The sequence below is a fragment of the Heterodontus francisci genome, chromosome 1 (genome assembly GCF_036365525.1).
Source record: "Heterodontus francisci isolate sHetFra1 chromosome 1, sHetFra1.hap1, whole genome shotgun sequence".
Classification (NCBI taxonomy): domain Eukaryota; kingdom Metazoa; phylum Chordata; class Chondrichthyes; order Heterodontiformes; family Heterodontidae; genus Heterodontus; species Heterodontus francisci.
In genome coordinates, this window is record NC_090371.1 from 251847915 (window position 1) to 251864619 (window position 16705).

A 16705-nucleotide genomic window follows, 5' to 3' on the forward strand; every position below is an offset into this window, starting at 1 on the left:
CCTTTCCCACCCCCAATAACAATTAAATTCAATATTTGCTCTCTCCCCTCCAAAACACTTACCTTCAACACTTGACCTTCGCCCTCCCCAAACTTAACAAAGTTCAAAGAGGTCACCCTTTCCCAATATCCCCTACACTAGTAATGTAAATTTGACCCCGTTACCCACCCCACCCCCCCCCCCCCCCCCCCCACTGCACTAAAAATCATAAGTTTCCCCCCTTCCCCACCAGAGTGACACCTGCTTTCCCTGGATGGAAAAGTGAAGGCGTGTGAGTGCCAGCCACCACTCAGAAGATCGTGGCCTGAAGGTAAGATCACAGTGTATTGGATTTAAATTTATTCATCTCATTAATTTAAATATGGTAACCTGGGTCCCGCCGCCCAGCCGGGATGATCGGGCCTGGCACTCCCAGCGACGGGCTCCGTGGTGGGCCGCTGCCAGAACGATCTTCCAATTCCCCCTCATCCCATTCCCCCACCCCACCACGGTACCCGAAATTGGGAGCTCCCGGCCCATGTATGCCCAAATAGATGGTCTTGCCATGGGATCCCCTCTAGGCCCAGCTCTCCCGAACATTTTTGTCGGTTTTCACGAGGACTGCATTTTCTATGGAATGTCCCCTAACCTCCTACCCTTTGCATATGTCCGATATGTAGATGATATGTTTGCTATATTTGAATCTGCAGCCACATGTAAGAATTTCCTTACACACCTTGATGCACTCCATCCCATGCTCAAATTCACCTTTGAAATGGAATAGTCTAATGAGCTCCCTATCCTCAACGGGTGGGTGGGTAACGGGGTCAAATTCACATTACTAGTGTAGGGGATGTTGGGAAAGGGTGACCTCTTTGAACTTTGTTAAGTTTGGGGAGGGCGAAGGTCAAGTGCTGAAGGTAAGTGTTTTGGAGGGGAGAGAGCAAATATTGAATTTAATTGTTAGTTGAGAAATCCACTAATGGGTTCCTTGCTACTGTCTACTGCAAGCCTACCTTCACTGGTCAATACACTTGTGGGAATTCCTACAGCTCCACGTGCTATAAGATTGGCCTTATCAGCAATCTCGCAAATAGGGCCCGAGCTATTTGCTTACCATGGAAGCTTGACACCGAAATAGGGCCCATCAAAGTTCTCCTGCAGCATAATGTCTTCTCCAATCAGATCATTGCTCATTGTGTATCATGCATACTCATGACTGGGCCTGTAAAGTGCCCAGTATATGTCAAATTACCCTGGAAGGGTAAAAGTATCTCAAAAATTTGAGCAACAGGTGAAGCTAGCCATTTCACACTGCTACTATGCAGTAGCAGCACAAGCAATATTTTCCACTAACAGGATGTTGCCATCAAGCCAAAAAGATGCTCTGTCTACCATACAAATGTGTAGCATGGTATATGAATTCCAGTGCCAGTGCAATACCAGGTACATAGCCTGTACGTCCCAATGACTGGTGGATCCTATCGTTTGGCAGTTCACAATAGGCAGAGTACTGATCGTACTCAACCAGCCTGTACTTGCAAAACTCAGAACACAATGTCTAATGTTAGATATGATTCTGGGATTGAACAGCACTTTCTGAGCAATCCCGATTGTGCTAAGAATTACACTATCAACCAATTTATTATCAGTTTGGCTCTCAAACTACCTCACTCACACTTGCTAGATGCTGCATATATTCATATGCAGGGACCTGTCCTCTGCAAGTAATATTCAGCAATACTCAAGTTCTGTACTACCAAGTGACTACTCCAGTATTTCTTCAATTCTTCTCATAGCAACAACATGGCCTGTCAAAGCCATAGACAACATTCTCTATGACCGTGGCCATGGTCTATTATTCTTCTTCAGCCCCCTTGGCACATATGCCTCGAACTTACTGCCAAGGTGCATTCTGTGCCAGGGGAAGAGGTTAGGAATTGGAAACCCAGAAGTCTTATAACTTTTTCTGTAGGTTTCCTGCTCACAGTCAGTCTGGCTGACATCGGGAGGGAAAGCCTGCAGCGCAAGGCCACAGCTGAATGAAGAGCTGGTAATTCTAGTGGAGGGAAAGGGTGGGTGGGACAGGTCATAGTGGGGATGTGGTTATCAATGGGGTCTGATTGTAGGTGAGGGAATATGTTGATAATGGGAAGCAGATGGTGGTCAGGGGGAGCAGAGGCTGGTCAGGAAATTCAATTGCAATGTAATCCAATCAGTCAGGTAGAAGCAGACAAATCACAGTGGTATAGGTTTACTGGTCAGCTTGTTGGGTCTGAAAGAAACACTGTTTCTCCTCCTAGTCCACAAGCAGTTATCTAAAGGGCATTTCCTGCAGCCTGAGAAACTCGGTGACTGCGCCTAAAAATAGAATTCTTTTTTTAATTCTTTCTTGGGATGTGGGTGTCGCTGGCTATCCCTAATTGCCCTTGACCTGAGTGGCTTGCTAGGCCATTTCAGAGGGCAGTTAAGAGTCAACCACATTGCTGTGGGTCTGGAGTCACATACAGGCCAGACCAGGTAAGGGCAGCAGATTTCCTTCCCTAAAGGACATTAGTGAATCAGATGGGTTTTTACAACAATCGACAATGGTTTCATGGTCACCGTTAGACTAGCTTTTTAACTCCATATTTCAATTAATTGAATTTAAATTCCACCGGCTACCGAGGTGGGATTTGAATTCGTATCGCCAGGGCATTAGCCCAGGCCTCTGGATTATTAGTCCAGTGACATTACCACTATGCCACCATCTCCCCCAAATGATGGCACACAGCCTAATTGAAATATTTAAATGACCATTCTGCTTCCTTCGTTTCGTCTCTATTAAAACCAGAAGTTGGGCAGGTTTGAGGCGGGTTCAGATTTTTAGCTTTTTAATCTTCCACACAAACCAAATCTACCTGTTATTAGGGGTTAAAATTACCCCTATAGTGTCTGATACAGTTGAATATACCATTCTTCACCATCCGTCCCCATGGGACTACTGTTGTATTCTTCTATTCCCGCTTATCAGAACACAGGTAGTACATCTCCAATGATAGCTTCTCCGTCCTTATTTGCACCATCACCTCCAAGATCTATCAATGATCTATCCTCAGCTCCCTCCTTATTCTTATTTACATGCTGCTCCTTAGAAAGACAAATGGCAGCTATGAGCTCAGCTTTCACTCGTACTTTGTGAAACACAGCTCTCCCTCTCCACCACTTCTCTCAACTCCTCATCTGGCTCCATGCTGTCAGACTGTATATCAAACACCAAGTTTCAAATGAGTTACAATTTCCTCCAGGTCTACATTAGAAAGATTGATGTTGTCACCTTTGCACCCTGCCATTAATTCCTATCCCTTGCTACTAATTCCATCCTCTTTCACTGGTCATTCTCAGGCTGAACCAGACCATTTGTAAGCTTGGTAACCTATTTGACCCTAGCCGAATGGGAAATATCCATCAACAAGAGCATGCCCTTTCACCTCTACAACACTGCCCACCTCTGTGCCTACCTTAACTCTTCCACTGTTAAACCCCGGCGTTCCTACTTGCTTTGGAGGAGAGTCTTTTTAAATCAAATCAGTGGCCACTAGTTGTGAGGTTCTCTTATGGTTAGCCTCCATGCTCATCTGTTATGTACAGCATTTTCCTGTAAACAGATACAAAATATGCAGATATTCGAATGTGGAAATACCCAGATTCAATGCCACGTTACGTCAGTCCATGAAAATACAGCATACAAGTAGCTCATGTTGACAACATGATGTGGAGAGGGAAACACAACTTCCAAGAGCTTTGTGCAACATTAAAAGTATATTTCAGAGCCACAAACTAATTCTGCCCTGTAACAATATGGAACATGTGTGAAAGCTTGTCTGAGTTGAAAGCGAACTCATTTTGGCAATGTTTCTTAGGTCTACATCCTTTAAGTAGGCATTGTTTAGGCAGTTTTACCTTGACAATATTCCTGAGTCTTGAAAACTTTCACCTCAGTTACTGCAATTATCTACAGACCTGGGAAACTACAATGATTTGCACAGCCACCATCCACCATCCTGTAGCCACACCGCAAATGGGGCAATCTTGTCTCTATCTCCCTCGCCCTTGCCATTGCTCAAAAGGAACATTTACAAATTGCTGCACATTAGTGCAGCTCCTCTTCACTTATGGTGGAACTCTTTTCAAGCTGCTGCTACTGCAGATATCTTACCACCCACCCCCGACCCCCCCCCCCCACTTGCCCCCCCCCTCCCCCCCCCACCCTTGCACCCTAATCAACACATTCTCTTCGCCTTGGTGAAATTTCACGGTAAGCAGACTCAAGTTTTGATAATGAGTGACAATTTTCTGTAATGGCATCGAATGGCATCTGCCATTAGTTAGACTTGCCTCTGCACCCTTCTGCTCAAAAACCTTTTGCCTTCAAAATGGCCGAAAGTGTGATCTGATAATGGCACAGTAAGAGAAACGGAATCTGGGACCCAAGTGAACAGGAAAACCAACAGGGTATCTCCTTAACTAGTTTGATTTAAGCATTGGGAAATACACAGGAAAGACTGAGAAAGAGGGTAAATTATTGGGATGGATTCCATTTCACATCAGGTACAGAAAGAGAAATAAAGAGATGGAGTGAAAGGTTGGAATAAGAGAGAAAGGAAAAAAAGGCAGAAAAGAAAAGTAAGAATAAAGTGTAAAGTTTAAAATTTGACATTTTTAAGTTCTCCTGAAAAATTCCACACCTGAAGGAATGGGACTCTACACATGTTCTCGTCAATGTTGGTGCCAAAGGGATTGATCAGCAGGCATCAACACTTATCAACACTTATCACCCTTGTAGGGCTACTTATGCTTATTATGGCAGAGCTGAACTTTATTTGGAGAGTTTAATGGTCAAATGCAGAAAGTTCCGACAAAAAGATCTGAGGGCCTGATGCCATTTTTGTGAAGTAAACAGTGGAATGGTGCAACTCAAACAGCTTCTTTTGGATATTGCCATTTAACTGTGCATCTGTTCCTTCAATGTAGTTTGTATGCCATTTACCCATAAATAATGTTAAGCACTATTAGCCTTGCCATTATTTTGGCAGCAAATTCTGGCCCAACGAGTCGACCCCTTTTCAAAAGTTATGGAACTAGCTCATTAGCAAAATGTGCACACAGTGCTGTAATCTCGTCCTGCACTGGGACCAGAATATCCACCCTATTATTATATTGCTTGAAGAGTATGCTACGTTGAATAGAATTACAGTGACACTATAGATTATAGTATTGTTAATTACGCAAGTGCATTTAAAACCAAAGAGCGTGGAACTGTCTGAACTTTCAAGGACGGTTCAGGGATGTTGTATTGCTTCAAGGATAAATTTACATGTCCATCTGGCCAATAAAGCTTTTTTAAAATTTATTTGCTCTACTTCAGACATACTACAATGAGTGTCCTGGACAACAATCCCCAGAATCCACCACACACTGACTTTTTTATTTTAGAGATACAGCACTGAAACAGGCCCTTCGGCCCACCAAGTCTGTGCTGACCAACAACCACCCATTTATACTAACCCTGCAGTAATCCCATATTCCCTACCACCTACCTACACTAGGGACAATTTACAATGGCCAATTTACCTATCACCTGCAAGTCTTTGGCTGTGGGAGGAAACCGGAGCACCCGGCGAAAACCCATGCAGTCACAGGGAGAACTTGTAAACTCCACACAGGCAGTACCCAGAATCGAACCCGGGTCCCTGGAACTGTGAGGCTGCGGTGCTAACCACTGCGCCACTGTGCTGCCCGATTAGAACATTTCCTGCTGCAACATATTGAGCGTGGTCTCACAGCCTCAAGTAAGCAATCCAACCCACAGCAGGAAGTCACTTCAAAGTGTAAGACGACCATGGAAACAGGAGCTAGACATGAATATTAATGGCACTCTCTGGAAAATAAAGCTACGCAAATAGAAAATTAATGGAGAAGGAATCAAGAGTCAGGTTGATGGCAGTTCATGGTCATACACGGGGTACATTGACCTCTTCAAACTTCTTTAAAGCAGGATTGATGGAAACGGATTCTTGCTGGAGGTGTGGAGTGGTCACAGGCACTCAAACATATTATGTGGGAATAATACAAGACTGATGCTCTTGGCAAATAATTTATGATGGATGTCTTTGATGCTTAATAATGGTAAACATTATGGGTGACAAGGGATTCAATCCCCTTCTAATAAAAATAAACCAAATTGCTACTGACATTGTTAAATGGACAATATTTGAAGATTACTAGGGATTCCTTGCCCCAGACATTAGAATAATGGACAGCACTGGTCCCAGAAGCTCAAAGCTATGAGCAAGCAAGAAACAGAAAAATGTTTTAATGCAATGTAGAGCCCATCTGATTACTTTATCATTTGATTACAGTGGTTGGATCCTTATTAGCCTGAGGTGATGTTTGGCTAAATGGCCACCTTCTCCATGAACCCCCTACCATTAGAAAGAAAGAAGGAAAGAACTTGCATTTATATAATGTCATTCACATCCTCAGGACATCCCAACAATCCACTGGTTTACATAATGGGGTTATTAAATTTCAAATCATGCATGCATTGCAATCACTTCCAGCATATCTTGTGTTGTAAAGTGCAGGATCCTTTGCATATTGTTACACTCATTCTGGAATTTTCCCCACTACTGGCATTCAGCCAGTGGAAGCCCTTCATGTTAAGGAGGTTATAGGAGCTTGCAAGGCACTACAGGTGCTATCTATTACATTCTGGATCTTGTGAAAGCAGCAATCCCATTCAACTGGATTTCCTTATCTTGCTACTGCCTTGATGTGATTTTAAACTGAATGAATTCCCCACCTCTCCCGTAAAGTGTGTCAGTTATCTGATGAATGCATTCCTCTACTTCACCCTGGCTGATATTAGAGACTGCAGATGCCTACATGAAATGATCCTCTGCCAGAAAAGCTGAGTGTGGTCGGCACTAAAGCTACAGCCAGAGCACTATGTGCTCCGGCACAAAGGAAGATAGCTGTTAGTGGCCGAACATCTCAGCTCCAGGACTTTGCTGCAGGAGCTCCACAGGGTAGTGGCCTAGACCCAACCATCTTCAGCTGCTTCAGCACATGAACTGCAGCATCCAAGAAGACGCCTCACCTTCTCCAGGGCAATTAGGGATGGGCAATAAATGCTGGCATTGCCAGTGTGTCCACCTGCCATGAATGAATTTAAAAAAAGGTGATCATGGCTAAAAGTCCTCATTCAGTAAATGCCACAGCTTCACTTTTGCATCTCGACTGAAGTGCATTCTTCTAATACTCAGCTCCTCACTCTCTGCACTTATTAGTTTAATTTGACAACAGCTCTGTCTTATATTTTTCATTCCAACTTATCTGAAATATATTTCAGATGTAAAACTAAAACTTTCAAGGCTTTAGCACCATTGGCCCCATTAAATAACAGCTTATGGTTCAATTTTGAGTCAGAAAACCAATGGAAATGGCTTCTGCCTTATTTTGCTGGAGGAGGAGGAAAGATTTATACAACTCAAGCTTTGCTGGAAAAGGGAAGGAAATTTGGGGCCCACATATTTTTCAAATTCAAAGGGATTGGGTAGATTGCTTTCATTTACCTTTGGAGCCTTGGCTTGATTCCAGCCCAGACTGATACAATAAAAGTCTCCTCTTTGCCAGCTGTAAAGAGAATGTATTAAATGCATTTGATCAATCTTCCCCCAGATCCTAGTGGGCGTTGGTCCACAACACAAAACTTCCCATTACATTATATAAATTGGCACTAAACTGGCAACCTCACTCAGAGAGGCCTAAAGGCTGGTGCATGAAATGGAAAAATTCAAAACTGCACTGATTTATTTTTTCTACATCCATACAAAAAGCATTACATAATTCTTCAATACAATGTAATTTTTTTTTTAATTTGTGCCTTGTACATATTTTCTGAACCTGACAAATGTTTCCCATCCAGAGGTGGATTGACAGATTTGAATACCACACGATGTTTTTCCTGCTTCTGTGGGTTCACAACTCCAACTGAGCAGATAGCCTTTCAGTTGCATGACTATTTCTTTAGAACTGTAAAATAGCTGTTTCACATCTGGTGATACAATTCTACGATTAGCTTGTGCATTAATAATTTTCTTTGCATTTGCGAAAGATATAGAGGGCTGGATCTGGTAGTCATGCCGCCGGGAGCAGCAGCAGCTGTGCAAAATGTCGGCCGTCCCATCTATGACCCTTGCAGCCGGGCCGCCGCGATTACGTGGTGGGTGCCACTCAGCATAATGGTGTTGGCCATCGCCCCTCCCCCCAAACATGTGTTGGGAGTGGCATTGGCGACGCCATTTACAACGTCTCCAGACGTTAGATTGCAGAGTTCCCACCACCACAGTACCCACTTGCAGAGCCCCTCCCCTTCCCCCCATCTCAACAGTATACACTTGCAGAGTTCTCCCCTTCCGCCCCTCAAAGATATACACTTGCAGAATTCACCCCATTCCACACTTGTAGAGTTTCAACCTCCCCTCACTTCTGGGGACTAACCTTCATGACAGTGTCTGATGTTGCAAAAAATTCTGTAGGATAACAAGGCAAAATTTAACTAACCTTTGCTGGCACCAAGGACTCTCGCCTTGGTGGCACCAGCTTTTCATGGACGGGCAAGTGAAGGCAGGAGACTGCTGCTCGTCAAGCAGAAGATTGAGAATGTCTGGTAGGATTGTGGCAAATTGCATTCTAACTAATGTAAAGAGGTAATTAACATATTTAAAGTACGGACCCGTCGCAGAGCGGCAGAGGTGCCGCCACAAGAAAATCGGAAACCGGAATCACAGCATCAGGTTCTGTAGCGGGCGATTGTGTTCCGATTCTCTGGCCCCCCCAAACACGAAACCCACTTTCAGGCTGAGCAGAAGATCCATCCCAGAATGTGTTAGTTCCATCTATCCTGGTGAGTTTAATGGGAAAGGAGAATAATGTTTCCATCAGCTGCAACATCAATTTCTGTAGTTGAAAAACGTGCCATATTAAGTCACTGTTTTTACTGCACTTGTACTTCAGTAGCCACATGGTACACGTATGAACTTGTTCAGCAGCTGTCGCACTCAAACCTAAACATCCCCTTATTCTAAGTATCTGAACTAAAAAGAGGATAGGAATTTCTACTGTCAACAATTTTCAGATGCAAATGATTCTAAGTGAAACTGATTACATTCGCATGAACGAAATGCTCTGCTTAATGTAAAATATTTCAATCATCTTCAATACCTTCGATTAGTTTTCAAATAATGAGAGAGATTTTCAGCTTGTATGCTGAAAGGCCACGATGTTAATGAGGTGCCTGTCCAAAAGTGGTGATTAGGAGGCCAAGACTGCTTCAGCTTTGGGTTTCGTTAATATTTTGTTGGTGAGATACGGGTGCCAAATAGGCATCTTGTTGCACCTCACTACTCTCTTGCATGTTAGCAGTAACCTTGGTGCTCATGGAAGGAGGGGGAGTTCCCAGACACCCCTCAATTCAGACAGTGGTCCATTCGGTCCGGTGAGCAAGGGGACACTTCAGGGGTCCAAGCCATGGCTTGTTGCAGTTTCAGTTCCAAAACATTTGAGATTCGAATCTTAGTCCTGCTCTCTTGGTAGCTTTCAGTAAAAGCATTGCAAGTTGGTTAATAATACATTGCCTTCCTGAACTTCTACGCTAGGATATGCAGACTGCTCGATTGTAATTAATCCAGTCCCACCCTCTCATTAAAATATCACTAGTATATTAATGTTGGTTTATAAGACTATTGTTATGACCAGGTGAGAAAGGGGTCTAGGATTCCCTCTCAGCCTTCAACCTGGTCTTACTGTAACAGGGTTTAATTTTTAACACATCGTGTTTAAGCTCCCCACTTGGTGAATCCTTGTTCACCACTTTCCAATTATTAGGCAAAGAAACCAGCACAAACAGGTTTTCTTAGGTTTAAAGAAGAAAGGTTGAAATTTATTAAACTTATATTCTATTTTGGTTAACGCCTACAGATACATGACGCGCCCACGCTAGCATGCATACACAATACACATATGCAGATAGAGACAGAAAAGAGCAGAAGAGAAATAAGGTGGAAAAGTTTGAGGAACTCTCTGAAGAGGGTTTTTGTTATGGTTCTTCAAGCTCACTGTAGAGTCCTTGATTGTAGGTAGATTTTGCTTCTCATTGGGGCCCAGTATTCTTCTTAAACCTTGATCGCTGTAGGAGACGTTTCTTTCTTGGGGTTCATGTGTCTTCAGTGAATTTGGAGTTCCATGAGAAAGAGAAGGAGAGCCAGACAGGAGAGATCTGTTTCAGTCCCGGAGCATTCTGCAGTCTTTAAATTCAAACTGTTTGTACAATTCAGAAAAACCAGGTTGCCAAGCAGGCTAGTGACGTGACCAGCTAGTCTGACCATGTCTGTTTGTGGATTTTCTGGTCTTAGCCAACCCTGGAATGTCTCTTCTTACACACAATACCTGGTGCTCAAAGTCCATTGTGGGTTAAATGGGATAAGGGAAATAATCCCTTTGTCTCCACAAGCACTGTCTGTTAATATGCAAATATCTTTCCAGCCAAGGGCCTGGTGATTTTTTTAAACAAGTCCTTTCTTCACTTCAGCAACAGTTTTTAAATCAATGTTCATATGACAAAATTAATATGCCTCATTTGTGGCAGGTGGGGGGGCTAGCATGACACCTCCACACCCAGAAGAATGAAATGCGATTTGAGAAAGGCATACGTCCCAAAGACTGGCACATTGTATCAAACAACATATCCCTTCCACCGTTCGCAATGGCAAGGTACAGACCCTACTCAACCAGTCCATGGATTGCAAAACTCAAAACACAGTATCCCACATTAGATGTGATTCCGCGATTGGACAACATTTGCTAAATAACCCTCAATGTGCTAAGAATTAAACTGACAACCAATTTAAGATTATCATTCAGGCTCGCAGCGTGGCACATTTGCATGTAATGGAAGCTACATATATTAATACACAAGGCCCTGTTCTTTGCTGGCAGAAAGAAAATGTACACACATTGCACCTGTTTCAGCTAAACAAAATATGTGACTGCCCTTTGCTGGTTCATTCCACAGGGCAATGCCTTGACAAATCAGAGTTACGCTGCCTGGTTTAAATTTCAAACAAAGCTTGGCAGTTAATTGTCAGTCACCATAAAAACTGGTGCATTCTCCATGGCAATGCCTCTACCAATCAGAGTTAACTTGCCAACCAATCAGCACTCTCTTCTCAAACAGATTAAATTTGTTGTTTCCCTTACATTGGTATTCTTGTGATTTGTCCTGATGAGTGCAAGATGAAAAGCTTCCACAAAATGTCTTTATTTTCAGCAATACTCAAGTTCTGTACTACCAAACGACTATGTATATTAATTGTTCTGGGGGCAGGTTCAAAGATTATGCAGGTTGAGGAGATGAATTTTCCTTAACAACTTTCACTTCAACTGCTGTTTTGAATTTGCTTTGTGGTGACACGGAATCATTTAATGTTGAGAGAAGGAAGACTTCTACTGGGAACCTCACAACTTTTATCCATGCATTTGATACTGAATGTCATTACGACCAGGTGAGCAATGTGTCTAGGGGTCTCTTGCTGTCTTCACCAGGTCTTATTGTAACAGGTTTAATTTTAAACACTGTGTTTTGAGCTCCCCCTTTGTGAATCCGTGTTCACAGTTTCCAATTATCAGGAAAATAAATGAGCACAAGCAGGCTTTCTTTGGTTTAAAACAGAAAGAGGAAATTTATTAAAGCTTTAAACTTAAACTCTAATACGGTTCACGCCTACGGATATACGACGCGCTCACGCTAGCATGCACACGCGATATAATCATGCAGATAGGAATAGAAAAGAACAGAAGAAAAGACAAGTAGAACAGTTTGAGGCAATATCTTGTTACTGTTTCTCGAGCTTGCTGTAGTCCTTGATTGAAGATATGGTCTTGCGGTTGGTTGGGGCCCAGTATTAGTTTTAAACCTTGTACACGTTGGAAATCTTTCTCTTTTTTAGTTTCACGTGTTTCCACAAGATTCAGTTCCGTGGGAAGAGATGAAGCAAGCAGGCAGGCAGGAGAGGAGATGTTCTCATCTCCAGGAGAGGTCTTTACTCCATGAGCACATGGTTTCCTTAGTTCAAAACCCTTTTTTTGGGAGTTCAAAGTCAAAAAGCTCCCAAGGTGCGCAGCAAGTTAATCATGTGACTAGCTCCTTATATGGAACAGTCTCTTCAACAACCTTGGTTGGAGGTTCAAATTTCTCTGTCACAGCCAGTCAACCATGTGACCAAAACTGGTCCGACCACTTCTGTGTATTCCAAGAACAGGGATTGGCTCTTTTTGTTTCCACATTGTCTGGTACTATGCATATGTTCTTCCAGTCAGAGATTGCAATTTTTAAAGTTTTGATGTTCATGTGGCGAAATAATGTGTGTCTCAGTCATGGCAGGTGGGGTTTGCCTGACAATGCAGTGTGAGGGCCAATATGACTTGGGTCTACTGATTGAACATTGTATTACACTGTTATGTTCCCATATTGGCAAGAGTATTGTAATAGCAGTCTTCATCAAGTTGGTTATATTCTAGGGATGATACTTACTTTAGATTGAAGGATACATTATATTTCATAGATCAAATTAATTGTGACTGTGATTGTGAAAAAAGTGCCGAGGCCCACTGGAAAAATGTTTCATTTGTATGGTACACATTATTTTTGCATCGAAGATGAACTGCTGTGTGGTACCAGTGTGCTAAAATGTAATTCAATACCACATAAGATGAGGTAAAAGGAGAACTATTATCATAGTTGGAAGCACTATTGCTAAATAATTTGAACAATTTTGAAATTTCAGGTGTCTGGCCAATGATAATTTTGAAACACCTAAACCACATCTTGGCTGGTGATGTCATCTGAAAAATAACTTCAATAAAGTACTAGCTGGAAAAGTAAGAAGAAACTGATGTAAAGATAGCTGGACTGAAAAGGTGTAGGTTGTAAAAATAAACACACATAGGTAGAGACAAACATTACTTCCTGCACTGAAAAGAAAGAAAAATAAAAAAATAAATGTTTTAGAATTATTTTCATCATTATGCCACGTCCTTCAAACATCTGAAAATGTGATTTTCCACACATCTTCAATTTTGTTCTTGAAAAAACACCCATCTTCGACTGAAAGCTGTGCAAAAAGATGTAAGAGTCTTGGTATGGGAGCAGAATAGTGCAAGAAAACATGTTAACTTCGTAACCTGTAAAATAGCACAGAGGTTAGTGTGTATTTGTGGTCATACTGAGGGCATGTTAAAATCCACAGAACAGATAGCAACCTGAAATTCGGATTTGTTAGAAACCACAGCAATTTTAGAGTCATAGAGTCATACAGCATAGAAACAGGCCCTTCAGCCCACCGCGTCCACGCCGACCATAATGCCCATCTATACTAATCCCACCTGCCTGCATTAATTCCATATCCCTTTATGCATTGCTCATTCAAGTACCTCAATATAAAAGCAAAATACTGCAGATGCTGGAAATCTGAAATAAAAACAAGAAATGCTGGAACCACTCAGCAGGTCTGGCAGCATCTGTGGAAAGAGAAGCAGAGTTAACGTTTCGGGTCAGTGACCCTTCTTCAGAAGGGTCCCTTCTGTTCCTTCTTTACCTGACAGCTCTACTCCATTGGCCCTGCCCCATTCCGCACCCAATTGCTCCATGCAATGGTCTGTGTCCAATAAGCAAAGTCACAGGACTTTTGTTACTGTGGCCCCAGCCATTAGCCCCTCAATTTAATGATGGCTGGGGAAATTATGGTGAGGTAGGGGCAATGAAATCACTTAATATAATTAAAATAAATCACTTATGCCTCCATCATGTTCTATTGGTCAGCCAAGCATTTATAACAATAAAAAGGCTTGTAACAGAAACAAGTTTTAAAAAACAATTACATATTCCACAGCAAAATCATTAAACTCAGCCAAAGACTGGCAGCTTCTGTTTTGTAAATCTCTCCACCTTATGGAGGCCTGCCCTTTGTCCAGGTGTCTGCAACTTGAGTTTGTGCAGCCTCCCACTGTTATCACTGTGTCAACCAGGCCCAGAGGAACATTTTGCATTTCCACACTTGGGTACTGCAATTATTTTGTGAAAAATAGGATCAGTCGACTTCAAACAAAAAAGGATATTTGCATTTTAATACAAAAATGGTCCGGTTCGGTTCTGAGTCCATTTCATATCTCAATTAGGCTTCTCAACATACAGGGTCGATGTTTTGCTACAATGAGCATTTGGTGCATGCGTGCGTTGGGATGTGGGTGGGACTTTGGAAAATTCAGGACGGAGTGCAAAAGTCAAAAATGTACCTAAAGCGAAACCCTGTATGTTCAGGCTGAGCAACATTGCTGGATCAGGAGGCTTGGTCTTTTTTTTCATTTGTGTATGAGATGTGAACATCCCTGGCAAGACCAGCATTTAGTGCCCATTGTTAATTGCCCTTGAGAAAGTGGTGGTGAGCCACCTTCTTGAACTGCTGCAGTCCATGTGGTGTAGATACACCCACAGTATTGTTAGGATGGGAGTTGTAGAATTTTGACTCAGCGACGATGAAAGAATGGTGATAAAGTTCCAAACCAAGATGGTATGTGGCTTGGAGGGGAACTTGCAGGTGGTGCTGTTCCCATGTGTCTGCTGCCCTCGTCCTTCAAGATGGTAGAGATTGTGAGTTTGGAAGATGCTGTTGAAGGAGTCTTGGCAAGTTGCTGCAGTACATCTAAAAAGTGCATAAATAGAGGTGAGACTTCCCTCCGCATTTTCTAATGGTTGATTTTCAACACGATGGGCTGAGTCTTCTGGATTTTGAAAATTTACTGCAGTTGGGACCATTTTCGAGTCCCGACCCCATTTGCAACAGCAGCACACCTCCTGGTGTAATTTGACGGGAGGCACCCAATTAAGAAACTGACTCCGGGATGACAAGGAGGCTGGAGGGCAAGTCAGCCATTGAGACAGCACGGCCGTCCAGCAAGCTTCTTTGTGTATGGAGTGAGAGTGCTGCTGGTGTGAATGGGATGCAAGAGGATGGGACAGAATGGAGGAATAAAATGGCTAGTGGCAACAACCGCCACTTCCTTACCACCAGCACGATTCCTTCCTATGGTTTACAAAAGATTAGAAGGAAATTGCAAGCCTCTGCCTACAGAGGACCTCAGGCTTGCAGATTTGCATCTCAAGGTAGTAGATTTAATTTATTTGCCATGGTGCTGCAACGCCTGCTCTGCATGTGCCTCCTGTTGCCAGATGAGTGGTAGACACTGCAGTGGTCCCTTGCGATGCCAGTAAAATCTCATTTACAGTGGAAACTTGCTGCATATTGGTTGCTGATGAGCCTCAATTGGCTTCCCGCCACTGCCGGGTAGGTTGCTTTCACCACACTGAAGGCACCTCCATGAAAATTGCGAGGAGGTAGGAACACATCGGGGAACCAGCATAACTTCTCTCTCTGCAATTTTCCTGGTGAGGGCCCACCCGCCATCAGCTCCAAACACGCCTCCGAGTTCCTGAGAAAATATCCCCATTGTCATAACTGTACACCTGTATAAAGTTGATGTATTTACAACCCAAGATCCTGGCCAAAGAACTTGGGCTCTCAAAGTTGAATGTCACCGGTTTTGCAAGAAGAGTAAATGTGTATTTCTTTTGCTATTTTAATATTCTTTTCTGAAGTGTAAGGTTACAATTTGCTCTTCTTTATTTTCACTACCTATCATTGAAAAGAGTTGAACTCTGATTTGGAACGGCCATACTGTTAGAATATGAATCCCTCTGGGAAGTACTACTGCTCTCAGGAAACTAGAGTATGAGGAAACGTTGCACTGAAGTAATCACAAAGCAATCTGCCTGCATCCGAGGGAATGAAAATTGGAAGAAATGCATAATAGTTACTAAATCAATGTTGGCCATTTTATAGTACCACCCAAAGTCGAAAGGGCAACTATGCATCATACAACTTGAGGGATTGAATTTTCACCACGAAGACAGGAAACAAGAGCCGTGTCTGTTTTGGGGTCAGGAACCCACCTCTGACGGGAAACTGATTAAAGTTCAGATTTTCATTGGGGGGGAAGGTGAGCCCTTAATTGATATGGAGACATGTTTCTTGTCCTCTTAGAGCCAGTGTGGGCGGGAATAGAGGTGGGTCAGATGATGAAGTATGGCACTCGTTTAGAACCCCCCACGGCAGCCATCACTGAGGCTGTTGGTTGTCCTGAGACCACACCAGAGGGAAGTGTGATGTCACAGGGGAGCCAGAGACCTGGCACTAGGGGCAGGGCAGACCCTCGCTTTATCAATGTTCACCTGGACCTAATGCTGGAGGCCATGAGGGAAAGGAGGTAGGTCCTCTTCCCAGAGGGTGGCAGGAGGAGGCTACCTCGTCGTGCAGCAGAGACACCTCTCTGTTCAGTGTTATCCCCCTCTGCCCACTATTCCTCCTGCTCTCTTACCTCCTGCCCCTCCCCTGATGAGCTGTCTCCTTCCAGGGCCTCATTGTCCTCAAGATCCAAACCCCTCTGGAGGGCTATGTTATGGAAAGTGCAGCAGACCACCATAATGATAGAGATCCTTGCCGTAGATTATGGGAGGACACCATCCGACTGGTCCGGGCACCTGAATCGTATCTTCAGAAACCCAATGGGC